The 15,259-nt window shown below is 48.4% G+C and overlaps 1 long non-coding RNA gene across 1 annotated transcript in view; it reads right to left on the bottom strand.

The window, feature by feature from the left end:
- Nucleotides 1–15,259, bottom strand: part of LOC144144222 (uncharacterized) — a 46,986-nt gene that overhangs the window by 10,324 nt on the left and 21,403 nt on the right. The window contains exon 4 of the long non-coding RNA XR_013317198.1: nt 10,640–10,681. This is a non-coding gene — a long non-coding RNA (uncharacterized LOC144144222). The remainder of the gene's footprint in view (nt 1–10,639; nt 10,682–15,259) is intronic.

Genomic DNA, 15,259 nt, shown 5'->3' with positions numbered 1-15,259 from the left:
CGGGAAGGTGTGCAAAATGTGTTTCATTGTCTTGGTAGTTTCGCCTTTACTTTTTGAAGGGTCAATCAAATATCCAAGTAGACGCCATGTCTTATATGTGGTAAGAGTACCACCGAGGCTGTCGCAGATCGTGAGCCAATTATGCTTGCAAAGTTCAGCGGCATATTTGGCCGCGTCCTGAGTCAGGGCTGCAATTCGCAATTTCAATTTGCGATTGTGCTTTTGCCTCTTCCGCCTGCGGATGAGCGACCGGCGAGCTTCCCATAAGTGGAGTTGTTTGGTGTCTATATGCGGAAACGGTGTAGTGGTATTTAGCTGTTGCGTTGTGACTTTTACATCAGCTCGTAGCGCTTGCGTCCAGTTGTTGATATCCTCTATCTTGGAGCAGCTCAGCCCTGAGCTCGCGGAACTTGTCCCAGTTCGTTATTCGAACTTCGCCTGGAGGTGCTCGATATTCTTCCCTGTCAATGGTGCTTGGAACGACTGAGTGGTCACTGCATATATTTTCCTCCAGGTTTACCCATGTGGCGTGATTGACGTTTTTAGTAAATGTCAACCGAAGATTTGGCCTCGAAGAATCACATACTGTTCGCATAATCCAACGTATCCTAGTCAGCCGGATTGCGTGTAATGCTCCGTATCTAGCCTAAAAACCCTCGCAACATACCAAACAACACTCAGACACGGCAAGCCTTCAAACCCACATTATAGATTGCCCCCTTAACGCAAACAAAAAGATTCTACAACGGGACATCGACAATACGTGAGAAGACACTCAAGAAGCGCGTGAAATTTAACAATTTGCCCACCTCTAACTAAGCACCACTGAAAGAGACACCCTCTGTCGGCGAGGGTATTCAACCCCACAACCGCAAGACAAGAAGACATGCATTCTCGTAGCCGTTCGACAATACATTCTGGTAGCACCGTTCCCATGTAACATGCATCTGACCTATGACAAGGCACCACGAGCAACAAGGGCACGAGCGATCCACACACAGTATGATCACCTCCTCTTTACTCCCAATGAAGGCGATTCTCTATAAACCCCCAGACTCTGCCCATGCTGCTGTGCGGCCGAAGGCAACAGAAAAGAATCAGCAGCAGTAACGACCATTCTAATGTGTATAGAAGCATCTACACAAGTTGCTATCACTTAGCCGTCGCATCTTATATACGGTTATACAGTTAAACGGTTATACTTGCAGACTCCCAAGCTGTATGCCGCAATCTCCTGATCGGACGAGTAGACCTTCCCGCAGTGGCTATTGTAAAAGAAATTGAACAGCTTCAAGAACTACAGATTGTCACGAAACCTAGACACGAATCCCTCAAAGGAAACGAGTCGGCACACGGCGCTGCCCGCGCGCGTACACACCGGGATCTTTCAAAAGATGGAGATAACCTACAAACTCACGACATCCTCAAGCCCGGGCACCTGCGGAAAGGTACCGACATACTCGTCCACTACAGGCACGGGCGCCAAAACTACGCAGACCCAATACCCACATATAAAAAAACTATGTTTACATGCCTACAAACCTACTCTCAGCCCCACAATATCATACTACACCCAATGTAACCGACCTTGTTGTGGTTGTTGTTCCTGGTGACTTGGCTCATCCCCACCTGGGGGATTGGCCAGGAATCGGGCATGAGAAGGGCTAATCCGCCCGCTTAAAACACCGGAAACTTGTACACCTCGCTATTTATACGCAAAAAGAAAGAAAATGGAATTGCTTGAAAGTTGTAAGTGGATTTTTGAGTAGAACAACTGAGCTTTTTGGACCGGAAAAACTACATACAAGAATCAAAGCTAACAGGGCAGGTGCCTGGGCTCGGAAACGTATGCATGAATGGCTGCAGCCACCCCTCGGTGACAATATCCTAGTGATGTGGGCCCAAAAGATAGTAGTACGGGCATGGAAATAGGCAGGCCAATTCGTCGCAGTGGCGTGGCAAGATGACGTTGCTTCATCATTGAAAAACAGTGGCAATGCAATAGGAAGTGCTCTAAAGTCTCCTGATCACCGCAGACAGCACATCAGGTGGAGGAGGCTAGACCAGCCCGGTGCATATAAAAGTTCAGTTGGGGGACTCGACATCTGACGGTAGTTAATATGACCTCGCATTGGCGAGATTCCAAAAACGGGTATTCCAATTTTGTTTTAAATGGACATAATCTTCAAAATTAGTGATGATCGCTTCCTGCACTCTTGCTAGGCGTTGGTAGGTACGAAACCTTGCTCCTCATACAATAATGGCAATAGGCCATAGGTCAACTGGAGGGCCATCTAACGAAGATCGCGCCAAGGAATCAGCCTGTTCATTAAGCTGAAACCCTTTGTGACCTGGAGCCCAAATGAGGCAGATGTCCCGCAAATGGGAAGGCACAAGGAAGTTGAATGTACGAATAAGAGCGGAATTTTCGGATAAAGACCGAGCAGAACAAACCGATAAGGAGTCAGTAATTATTGCTACGTTAAAGTGCTGCGGAGGTACGCCTTTTAAGGTCAGAACTATCGCTAGGAATTCGGCTTGAGATATCGGTGTGAAATCAGGTAAACGCAGCGAGACTGACCAGTTAAGGTGTGGACTAAAAATTCCCACACCTGCTCGCTCCTCACGCTGGGATGCAACTATTGCATAATCCTTAAAGCTTGCCAAATTGCCCTTGAGTATTCCTGTTAAAAATCGCGCCGTAAGCATTTAAGCGTTACTGAGGAAAATATTATGGAAAGTTAAAGGCGCAGGAGGAACGTCACAGGGCATTGTCACTACTGTGAAAATATTGATACTCAATGGTGAGAGTAACGTCTGGGCGTAAACACACTGTAGAGCGCCGGCTGAGCAACCATCACTGGAAAATATCTGCTCTGTGGAGATTCAAAAATCCCCATAACCGTCAGTGCTGTTAGTAGCCGAAACCGAGACTCCAGGCACGGAATGTGGGCCTCCAAATACAAGATGTTATTGGCCACTCACCTAGAGAGGCCGAGGCACAATCTCAGTGCACGATACTCCAACATAATAAGCTTTCTGAATTTGTAATCTGGTGAACCGGAAAAGAGGGCGCAGCCAAACTTTAAAATGGACGCATGTACCCCCTGTAAATAAAAAGTAAAGTGTCCCTTCTCATTCCAAAACTCCTATTGCTGAGTCTCCGCAACAGTCCAAGTGCCCGTTACCCCTTGGTCGCGATATGGTTTATATGAGGGCACCAATCCATTGTATGATCAAATGATTGTATAATCATATGATCATATAGTAATATGATCATAGTATGATAATATGACCCAAATACTTCAATGATGCCACCTGAGGAATAGTCGCCTCCCGATACGTCAGTCAGAGGGTAACCGGAGCAGATACCGGAAAAACGATAACAGCGCACTTATTAACGTTAATTTTAAAATTTATGTGTGTTAACCACCTTTCGATGGAAAACAAATATGCCTGTAGCATTTGATAAAGAACATGAATGTCCTGGGCAGCAGAGAAAAAAGCTATGTCGTCAGCGTAATTATAAGCACAGACTTCCTTATTTATTGGAATTGAGCTCATTAGTACATTAAGTAGGATGGGGGAAAGCACCGGGCCTTGGGGGACACCCCTTGTGTGATATAAAGTCGATGATTTTAAGCCATTTTTCGAGCAAAAGAACTTGCGTCCAATTAAAAATTGCTGAATCCATGAAAGGATGTACTTGGGTACCCCACATTCTTTAAGTTTGGCTAGCAGTACGCTATATTCTACGCTGTCATACGCTTTAGCAATATACAGTGTGACGAGTGCGCATACCTGTTAGTTTCTGCCCGCAGATTGAATACGGCTGTCCAGGTCAACATGGGTGGACCAAATGGAGCAACCCGTACGGAAGCCAATTTGATGAGGGCTAAGAATATTTTTACTTGACAAAAAATGGACTAATCGGCCATACAAAAGTATCTCTATCAATTTGCCTAGGTTGCTAGTTAGTGCGATTGGGCGAATATTGTCCGGCATAACAACTAGGCTGGGGTTCCTTACAAGGGGGACAATTTTTGCGATTTTCCAATCTGCAGGAATACATGATTTTTCCAATGAAGTATTTATGATATTGAACAGATCGTCAGGAGATTCCTCAAACAAAAGTTTTATCGCGGGAGTAGAAACCCCATCTGGCCCCGGGGAGGCTTCTGGTAACCGCATAACAACATCCCCCATCTCTCGCATCGTGACAGGGGAGAAGTCTACAACTGATATACTTTCTACGACAATAGGGGGTAATGAAGATGAGAACCTGATTTGTAAGTCCTGGGCGACCCTTTCGATCGAATTCACGATTTCATCAGAAGTTTCACGATTTAAACATCGTATTGCGATTGTCTAAACTCTTGCGGTTACGCAAGAAAGCAAAGAGAGCACGTCTGTTTTTTTGCATCTGAAAGTGGCGACAAACAATGCGAATGATGCAGTTGCTTGACCGTAGACATTGTTAGGCGGAAAATAGCCGAATAATATTTAAAATCTGACCAGTTATCGGGACTCTGATTATGAATGAACTTCTTCCACGCTGCCTTCCTACGCCGATAATCTCTAGAAAAGTCCTGATCCCACCAGGGGCTTATACCCTCTCTTTGGCAGGAGCAACAATGAATTCTGAATTCTTTAGTGAGTTTTTCAATGCGGCTGTTACCATCTTAGCCCGATTTTCCTCAGGCTCATTCGGAAGCGATATCATAGCCGAATGCAATTTCTTTTTCATAACTTCATAATTTACCAACGTCCGCAATGCCCCTTCCGGTGTACTTGGAGAGACAGCTGCATAAAAAACTACCGGTAGGTGGTCGCTATTCGTCGGGCAATCGACAGTACTCCACGAAGAGACTGAAACGCCCTTTGCAAATGTTAAATCCAAGACAGATCGCATTCGGCTCTGGAAAAATGTCGCACTACCCGTGTTGTAACAAAGAATATTGTTGGTGGACATCCAGTCTAATAATCACCAGCCACAGGTATCTGTTTTAAAACCCCAACTGACGTGATTTGTGCTGAAGTCACCGGCGATCACGAGGTGTTGCTTACTCGACAATAGAGCAAAATCTAGGGGACCTGTGGTAGTCACTCCGTTAAGGAAATATGCATTACTAAAGAAAAAAAACGCATCCAGGGAGACACATATGAATCGCCAGCAGTTCGCCGTCCGGTGACGAGGACTGAAAATTCGGTTTGGTTTTGTGGCAAAATTTGGAAGATATAAGAATCAATAATCCACCTCCTCAGGTCACCATATCTAATCTAAACACACGAAAATCCGGAAGAGTGAATTGCTTATCCTTGGACAGCCAAGTTTCTTGGAGTAGAATAATACCAGGACATTGACTGTTAATGAGACATTTAAGATCTGTCAGAGACGCAATTATCTAACGAGAATTCCACCGAAGAACCCGGAGGGATATTACGGGGAGGGAATAGCAGCCACGGCTGCCTCCAAGATACTTTCTTTAAGGTTAATTTCTGTTTGGCCCCTTTTAGCTTTTTTGATTTTAGATTTTGTGGGGGAAGGGGATTGTTGCGAAAGCGATGAAGTTGCCCGTTTACTTGTCGAAGCAGCCGGTAGCTCGAGTTCCATTTCAAGTTCACAATCTGGCTCCAGAACTGGGCAGGAAACCTGACCCTGTGAAACCACAGGAGCCGAAGGAGCCGAAACCTGGTGTGTTGAGGTAGTCATCAGAGCCGGGCTAATAGCCTCGTTGGAAGTAGCCGTCTGGAGGAAGATTATCGATGGAGGGTTCCTCGTGAGGTTCTCCCCTTGCACCGCTGAAGCCTGGGATGTTTGACCCCTGTTAGTCGTGGACAAAGGCTGTGAGCAGACCTTCTCCTGGGAAACCGGCACAGGCAAAGACAGGACTTGCACAATTTGTTGTGTCTGAGCAGACAAGAGGTTCGAAACATATTCCGTCACAGACAAGACCATTTGTCCCGAAACCTCAGGCAACATCTCTTTCAGTGCCATCGCTATTGCTTTGGCAAGAGAAGCCTCATTGGTAGGGGTGTGGCGGGCGGTAGCACCGTGCATACCCATAAGCTCACTCTTTGACTATATTTACCGCTTCTGAGCGGGAACAACGGCGCTTTTCTAGCACCTCCAAGACCCTGACTTCCGTTGTGCGGGCTGGTCAGTTCGAGTAGTCCGCTGGATGAGCAGCTCGACAGAGGCAGCATGTAACTTCATCCGCAGACACTGGCTTGCAGATTGATGGGCCCCGCAATTGCAGCAGCGAGTGGAGGATTTACAAGTTCCTGCAGTGTGACCATAGCGCCAGCAGTTCTGGCATTGGGGAGGACGGGGGGACAAAGGCTCAACTCTGTAGATCAGGGGCCAGACTTTGATTTCTGAAGGGCATAAGGAGCCCGCAAATGTGGCGATCACTGATTCTGTAGTGGTGCGGACATTGTCCACCACACGAGAGCAGCGGTACACCGCGATCACACCGGCATCCAAAAACTGCTCGAGGAGCTCACTTGGGGAAATGTCCACGTCAACTCTGCGGACAGTCCTTCAGCACACGCAAGATGAGAGGGGACAAAAGGCCTTACCGCGAAAGAAGCATACGACGAGACCTTCAGCAGATCAACGAAGCAGGCCTTATCTGAGGACTTGGAGATAATTCCGCCCTTCCCGAACGGTCGCACCTTCTTAACACTCCTAAAGTGCTTACTTGCAGTTTTCAAGTCTTTTTGGATGAAATTTTTTAACCTGATTGCCCCACCATTGGTCGGGACCATCGCCAACGGGACAGCCGTCACGCCATTCTGCAGGAAGGAATCCAGAGGCAGGTCCTACGCCAAGACACTAGCCGACCAGGGAGAGGACCCCTGGCCGGGAGAAGAGGTAGACATAGGAACTGCCTATAAGCTAACAGAGATACTAAACAGAACCGATAACACAAGAGCAAAGCACCGATGCCTGGACAAACCAAACTCAAAAGGCAACGACCTTCTACTCGCCTCGTGCGAATACTGCCCTCCCCCTGGGACCCCATATCATCTGTAGAAAAAGAGGTGAAGTATCATCGACGACGTAGCAGCTCGGAATCGGGCCCTGATGTCTCTCTTCTATTCGCCCGTCCGTTCCTTAACGTTATCAGCAAAAGTCTAAGCGGGATACAACGAAACGCCCCGAACGATGACTTTGCCGATGTCTGAGCTGAAAAACGTGCTCCTAAACCGTGGCTATACGCCGGACGTACGTGAACAGAAGGTGAGGACTACACACGAGCAAGGAGGTTTCCTGATAAAATTGTAAACAAATACTCCTGCTGGTTCCACTGCTTTACACAAAGTGATCCCGAGAACTGTTGGTTTAAAGGAATTGTCACCTGCTGGAATGACCTCACGGACAGAAGCTGAAAGCTCTTGCACACGTGACTGCCGGTGCTCCAAGCACAGCACTAGTGTACAAAAATGGCACCTGAGCTTCTGTGTTGAGTTTTACATCTCGGTAATTGCCCAAACTGAGAGGGTAAAAGTACTTACTTCAAATACTAGAACATTGTTGGAAACAATAACCGATGATTCAGCTAGCCAGTCTGGAGGAGACAAGATGTCAAACAAGAAAACGTCGTGGGCCTCACTGAAGGAAACTATGGAGTCGCGGGGACGAAATGCCAGGTTGTCAGAGTTGCACTACAGTTTAGAGAAACATGGTTATCCAGCAGTCTGCTCATACAATTCTTCAATCAGTGAGAGCATCAACTGCAGCACATAAAAAAACGTTACTGCCGCTCAAAGTAAAAACGCAAATTCTACTCAAGCGTCTAGCCTTATAAACTCATAGGCTACAAGCGCACACCACACCAGTTTGATATGCTATGCAGCCCTACCTCTATTCAAAATACACAACAGACTGTTGAAGTAGCTTTTCAAAGCCCGCAAGTATCACTTACTCAATCTACAGTGCAGTAAAAAACACATACACGGACAAAAAACGGAAATTCACAGCGCTTACTTTCAACTGACAGTTTACTAACACGGAAAACATTTATGTACATGTAAGATTTCGTAATTATTTCTCTTTTTGTGTGACTCGCACATCTCCCCAGCCCGTTCATGGATTGTTCAAACTCCCTTACGCAATTATGATTTTTACAATGCGCTGCGAACTGCCACAACCACAAGCTTCATCGTCGCAAGTTTTTCCCAAACCTAAGAGTCTACCAAGAATACATATGCAAACTCGGTCTCTCTCACCCTCTGCAAAGATTATATAACGCACGTGTACATAGATGACTGGTACACATACAGAGACAGAGGGGTCTGGACACCTGCATGGTCAGGAGCGACGATGTAGTATAGGAGGTTGTCGGAATTGGGTTTGCACCTTCATGGGGTTGGTATGTAGAATATAAAGTAGTTGTGCCGGGCAATCCCTAAAAGCGATGGTGCTAGCGCTGAGCAATCATTCATAAGTGCTGGCCACGCCCCCCTAGTATGGTACGACTCACAAACCAGAAATAAGCAGGGTCCCTAGTTTGGGTTCACGGCGCGAAGGCGTTCGTACGTGTCCTACCTCGTCTCTCCTCAGCTATCGCAACTTTGGTGACCTGTACGTTGCGATGGATGCTAGGAGCCAGAATAAACCCTACCCGGGAGTCCAGAGATATTTTTGCGCCCTCGGCTGCTGGGCACGGTATCTCCGTTCTCGCTTGCAGCTTGCCACACTTCAGCACGCAGCATCCTCCTCCACAGCTCCATAGTTCCTCCAGTTCGAGGCACGTTTCCCAGTGAGCCAGATCACGTCGCAAGCGGCTCGCTTCAACCGTTTCGAACATTCATTACCTACTAGCGTCGCGGTTTAGGTTCGGGATATTCTCGCCAATGCACCGTCGGAGAGCCCGTACGATGCGTTGAAGGCTGCCATCTTCAGACGAAGGCGCTCTTCCTTAGGCCAGGGCTTCCAGCGCCTCCTTCCGCAGAGGAGCTTGGTGGCCGTCGACCACAGCAGCTCTTTAACGAACTGCAAAGCCTACTCGGAGACACAGTTTCTGCCACTGACTCTCCCTTAGTAAGCCATATTTTTCTGCAACGGCTTTCCTCGTCTGTCCAGATAATTTCCGCGACGGTCTCTCACCCGCCCTTGCAAAAGTTCGCTGTGCATGTTGACAAGATGCTGGATTGCGCCACATCATATCCGCCTACGTCCACGGTGGCATCAGCTCCATCTTGTGATACCACCTCGGTGGCGCCTGCCGCACCCCTGTCCTCGCCGGTATCCGACGACGTCACCGCGGTACCAGGGCGCATGCACGGCACGACTTGGAGGAGCTCGTCGCATCTGCATTCTACCCATCACCGAATCGTGGCCGTCGAGCTCTCCGATATCACCATCCCGCATCTCTACACATTTCTCTCCATAAAGGCACATCGCCCGAGCAACTGCAACACCCTGATCCCTTTTGCTGGTACCTTTGTCGGTTCGGCACGGTGGCAGAGATTGCACTCGAAAGTGTGGAGTAATAAGTGCGTGCCGATGTCAGTGAGGTTCCTGAAAAAGAAGGAGGGGAGAGAAGAGACGTCGACGTGGCATGGGTGAAAAGCAGAAGGAACACGATGGTCGCAGAGCTACCGGCTGAACGCGAATGCTCAGGGAACCTCCGGTCCGAGCAGCATCTTCCTCCTGAATGGACATCCGGTCTCGGCGAGGCAACCTTCTGCCGTGACCGACCGCTGAGCTCACGGGCTGTCTCCGGCGCCTCATATCTCGGGTGCAGCAGCGCCCACAGCACGGGCAACGTACCAGGGCACTGCTCTTAGTGCTCCCAAGCCAGCGACTGCGCACAAGTGATCCTGAACCTACTTTTGTGTATACGACGTTTGGCAATATGGGCCTTCCTATTAGCTTACTTTATATTTTCATATGTGCATTTTGGTCCCGTGAATGTATTTGGTCCTTGTGTGGCGTCACACGCGTCATCCTTCCGAGCCACGTGGGATTATCTCCTCCTCATAAACAAAACAACTTGCACCACAAAAATGGCGTCTGCGACCGGACACCAGGAGGAAGTAGGGCGCTGGACGTGGCACGGGCTCGGAGCGGAGGTTCCCTGAGCGTTCGTGCCTTGCCGCTAGCTCCCCGAACATCTCGTTCCTCCTACCTTCCGCCCGTGCCACGTCGTCTGTCTTCTTCGTCCTTCTTCTACCTCGGGCCTATCTCTCACATCGGCACACACTTATTTCTTTTCACTTCTTTCAACCCGACTTCTCTTTCGACTTACAGCGCCTCCTCACAACAAAGACGACTGCCCCCCAGTTGTGGTGCCCTTCCCGAGTCATATAAGCACGCTCCAATGGGAACAAATATTTCCCGCATCCACTTTCAAATGATGATGGTTGGAGTTTTATGGCGCACGCCCATCTGGGGCAACATGCACCTTCAAAAACGTGATGTTGCTTTGGCGCATTAAAATGTTCTAAGTAATCCCGTATCCTTTAGGTAATCCTTCCTGCACTCCATACAAACTATCCATGACATTGTAAATGTATTAAACAGATCATTTAGCTAGGTTCAGGGAATTTTCTGTCACATGTCTACCTCAGATACTTTTGGCTGCAAACAATGAGGGCAGAGCAAATAAAAACATGCCGAAATGCGTACTTTCTTGAGCCGTGTAGTTGTTACCTTCAATGGTATAGGTTTCTGGAATAGAAAGGAAAAAAGAAAATGTTAGACAGGAGTAACTGCAACCGTACTATTATTGTTCAGTATATGCGGGGTCGCACCTTACGGCAATGTATTTTGTGCAATTGGATTTGTGTTCCAGATGGCACATTTTTAAAGCAAAACTTTTTACCTCTACCCCCCACCTGCCGTGGTGGCTCAGTGGCTAAGGCGTTGCGCTGCTAAGCATGAGGTCGCGGGTCTGATTCCCGGCCACCGTGGCCGCTTTTCTGATGGAGGCGAAAAGCAAACACGCCCGTGTGTACGAGATTTCGGCGCACGCTAAAGATCCTCAGGTGGTCAAAATTAATCCATAGCCCTCCACTACAGCGCGCCTCATCGCCTGCGTTGCGTCGGCGCGTTAAACCCTTGAATCATTCAGCTCTACCCCCTGTGGGATCCGTCGACCCCCAAGGACAAGACTCGACCGTCAAGGGGGGAGAGAAGCGACCATAGAGGTCTGTCTTTAATGGAATGTCGAAGGGAAGAGAAGACAAAGAGGAAGAAGCAGTGCATGCGCTCATGCAGCCTGAGACGATGATGATGCCAGCCAGGGGAGATTGGCCCAAGGCCCTCAGGTCCATCAGGCTAGCTGGCCGCAGCAGGTTGATGGCGGTCGATGGCGATGGGGCTGGGATCTCAACAAGATTCTACACCCCCCAAGGGTTCTTCCGCGACCGTTGGTGTCAACAGAAAACACCCGAGAACAAACAAAAGAATTTACTGGAACCGCCAGGAATCAAACCTGGAACTAATAGCGTAACAAAGCGAGATCCCGTTGTCTTACCGATTTAGCTACGAGCCCACGTGGAGACGGGGAAGACAGGTGGTGGACTCACCAAGCACATCTACGAGTTCACCCCCTGCATTATCGCTGAATGTTACGTGAAAGCGTTCCGCGACCTCACGCGCCGCTGTGTGCTCCGTCCACGGCACGTCTAGCGGCCCTGTGCGCGCCCTGTGCGTGTTCTAGGAGTTCAAAAAATTAAAGGAAGCTCACAACAACGCATGGCATCAGACTTCTAGTACGCCAATGTGCTAAAGTCTGTGGCCTCCAGTGTTCACGTAAAAAATCAAGGAACACATTCAAATACTCCTTGATGGCCAGGCCATTACTCCAAGCCCCAGCATCAAGATCCCAAGCCTATATCTTCAGGCCAACACCAAGAGTGACGTATCGTTGCAGCGCCTCAAACAGAGCATCAATCAAATTCTAAACATGATCAGGTGAGTTGCCACCAAGAACCGAGGCCTCAAGGAATATGATACCTTTCGATTAATTCAAGCTTTTGTCCCCTCTAGAATCCCTTACGTCAACCCACTGTCTTCTCGCCAAGGAGGACATAACGATGCTTTATATAATGATTAAAAAGGCAGTTGAGCAGGCCTTTTGTCTTCACATGTGTGTTTCTACAGAGATGCTGCCTAGCAGGGGGCTCCACAACAAGGTGTAAGAGCTGATAAAAGGCCATCTTTCTAACCAGAAGCTCCAAATGAGCAGAACTGAGGTGGGTCGCCGCATCCTTCACCAAATTGGCTGGCCAGCCCATAATGTCGCTCCGCTTGATGTACTCCCGCACTCTTGGCGACAAGAACTAAAGATGCAACCTTTGCTTAGAAATATGAACCCCTCACACGACGAAGGTCACCGACAAGCACTGGCTAAAACACTGAACACCACCATCGGTGGGGATGGTACAATAAAGCAAATAAATATTCATGCAAAATTCTTGCATTTACGAATTCCCTTTTCTCGTATTTTTGTAATGACGTGGTTCCAAATATCTCCAATTTTTTTTCACATGAATATTATTCTGAATTCTATGGCTGGTTCTCGCACGAAAATTTACACTGCACAAATGCCCGTTGTAGAAACGTGCATGTGTTTTACCGCTCGGTGCCTTTGCGTCTAGGGTGGTTCAACATTGCGTTGTAGAAGCATTTACGCATTTTTTGTTGTATTTGTGTTAATACCAGGAAGGGAACTTTTTGATGCGTTGCTGAATGCAAGATTTGTTTCCGACTTTTTAGGGTCGAAGCTCCTCTTGCTTGGGCCCTGTCCCGTCCCTCGTGTCTGCGGTATCCGGCAAATTAATGATGATTGTGGCAGGAAAAAGTGTGGTGCGGCTGCTGGCGCGTTTTATATTTCTGGCTGTAAACGTGCGACTACGAGGGACGGGGAGAACGACGAAACCTCAAAAGCTCAAGGAAAAAGTGTGGTGCGGCTGCTGGCGCGTTTCATATTACTTTCTGTAAACGTGCGACTACGAGGGACGGGGAGAACGACGAAACCGACGAGTGTTGCACCCATGCGACGAGCGGTAGCCAGCAGACGCGACAAGCTCCTCCAGGTTTTGCATGTGCTCTTGTAGAGCGGTGACTTCGTCGAATACAGGTGAGGGCAAGGTGGTAGGTGCCACCACGATGGTACGTTCGGAAGATCAGGACTAACGGTCGGTACTAACGCATTCACCAAATTCTGTTAAAAAAGCGTTCTTTTTCTTCCTAATCAGCCCGGTGTTCGTGCAGTCTCAGTTATTCTATGTATGATTCAAATATTTCTGCGAGATCTGCTATTGGGGTCTTCTAGTTGTGCTTCTAGCTGGGCGATGTCTCGTGTTAGGGAACAAGCAATATTATTTTCAGGTAATGCGCTGGGCGTAGTTTGTTTCAATGAGTTACCGTCATTCTCAACAATGGTTACCCTACCCAGGAAAGCTTTTATTGGGGTGCGCCCTGCAACTTGTTCGTCCGCCACTTCTTTCAGTTCGCTCAAAAACTGCACTTGCCCTAATTTCAACTGCTTTAAAATTTCAAAAATGGCATCAATGCTGGCCTGAAAAGATTGCCTGTCATGAGGGCCGGAAGGGCCAAGGGTGTCACCAGTGGAGCCAGGGTTGCTTTCAACATCCCCCGACACTATTAACAACATACGGGCTCGACACTTAAACATACATTCAACACCAGGAAAACACGGTCTCCTGATAGAAGCTCCACACTCAAATACAGTATCACGGCGCGACACTGCAATAACATATCTATTCGAGGTGCGGTTACATCAAGCAGAGCGTAGGTAACCAACCTGTAGTACAAAAAATGGGTGTGGGCCCATGTTTATGGCGATCGTATGTCCAGTGGAGTAGTGGCGGTTAAGTACTCGGGCCACGCCAAGTGTGTCGCTCGCTGTGCGAGGCTGCGAGCTAGGGAACGCCTTCGCCGCCAAACCTGGCGATGTGCGATACAGATCCAGGGAAATGTTAAAGGTCAGCACGTTGACATCCGTGACATCCGTTGACATCCGTTGACATCAGCATCTTGACATCCGTGAATACGATGCGCTGGCGTGCAGAACATGGCGGTAATAACTGGTTATGCGCAGTGCTGTACATCGGACGGGCGATTGTAGCCAGGCAGGTTAAGACCTGCCCCACAAAAGGAGGTGAGCCCATGTCGATAGCGATGTCGAGCCCCATCTCGATGTCGAAACACATCTTCATTGGTGCGGGGCGATCCTTGGTTTTGGCAGTGGTGTGTAGGGTGTATTGTAGGGGCACTCGGGTTGGTGAATAATCCAGCAGCCTCGTTCGGCCATTCTTTGCCGTCGAGCGCTGCATGTGCGGGTGTCCGTATTAAAGCGATTCTGCTTTCTGAATTCTCGTCTCTACGGGCAAGGATTTGTTTTGCTACGCTTGAAAATCATCCCGTATGAAGCTGCGGACGGCTGCCAGGGATTCGTTGACAATTGTTCTCGCTTGGGTGGTGGCTAGGGCTAATGCTAATGACGTAATGCTATGACCTATGACCTAGGGCTAATGCTAGGATTTAGCAAGTGCTGAGAACCTCATCTGCATGGTTGGTGACAATCGAGACCATAGCCTTCTGCTGTTTGTACGTGGTAGTGTTTGTGTAGACAACATAACTTATCCCCGGAAATGTTTCTGAAGCGCTAGGGCTCACGTTTCTGTTCGTTGTTTTGTGTACACGGCGTGCATGTTCGAAGGGAGGGGAGGAATACAGACGCATTTACGTTGCTTAGCTGGAATGAACTGCTTTTCTCCAAAGGTGATCTTGAAGAGGATGCACAGGAGGTCGATTTGTTTTACGGCGGTCATCTTGGTCAGGCGTTAGTGTGGAAAGCAGTGGGCCTCGATGGGGTCTTCAAGAGTGTGGTGCCCACCCAGTGTCTCTTGTTAGAATTATAGGCACATATCAGAATCGCCAGACCCTGCCTGTGTGCCCTGGTGATAACATTGTTGATTTTGTGCATCTCTACGTTCTCCAGGGTCAAAACGGTTGTACGTACGTAATTCCGCTAATTACAAAAGCATAGACGAGCTTTAGCAGTGTCTTATCCTTCATGTCTCTATTCTTGTTGGCCATCCCCGCAATTAGTCTTGATATCTCGTTGTTGTCTTTCTCTAGGCCTAGTACGTTCCTGCCGCTGTTTCCGGTGGCCGCCTGTAAGTGGAGGCCGACGATGAGTATCTCGGCCACCTCGGGAATAGTAGTTTCCCTTACCCGCAGTCTGATGTTGTGAGCTTGTTAGTGTGTCTTTGG

Source organism: Haemaphysalis longicornis, unplaced genomic scaffold, assembly GCF_048455015.1.
Source record: "Haemaphysalis longicornis isolate Haplotype H1 unplaced genomic scaffold, Haemaphysalis longicornis Haplotype H1 scaffold_67, whole genome shotgun sequence".
NCBI classification, from domain to species: domain Eukaryota; kingdom Metazoa; phylum Arthropoda; class Arachnida; order Ixodida; family Ixodidae; genus Haemaphysalis; species Haemaphysalis longicornis.
Note: the sequence above shows the minus strand (reverse complement) of the source record. Positions and strands in the feature narration are given on the sequence as shown.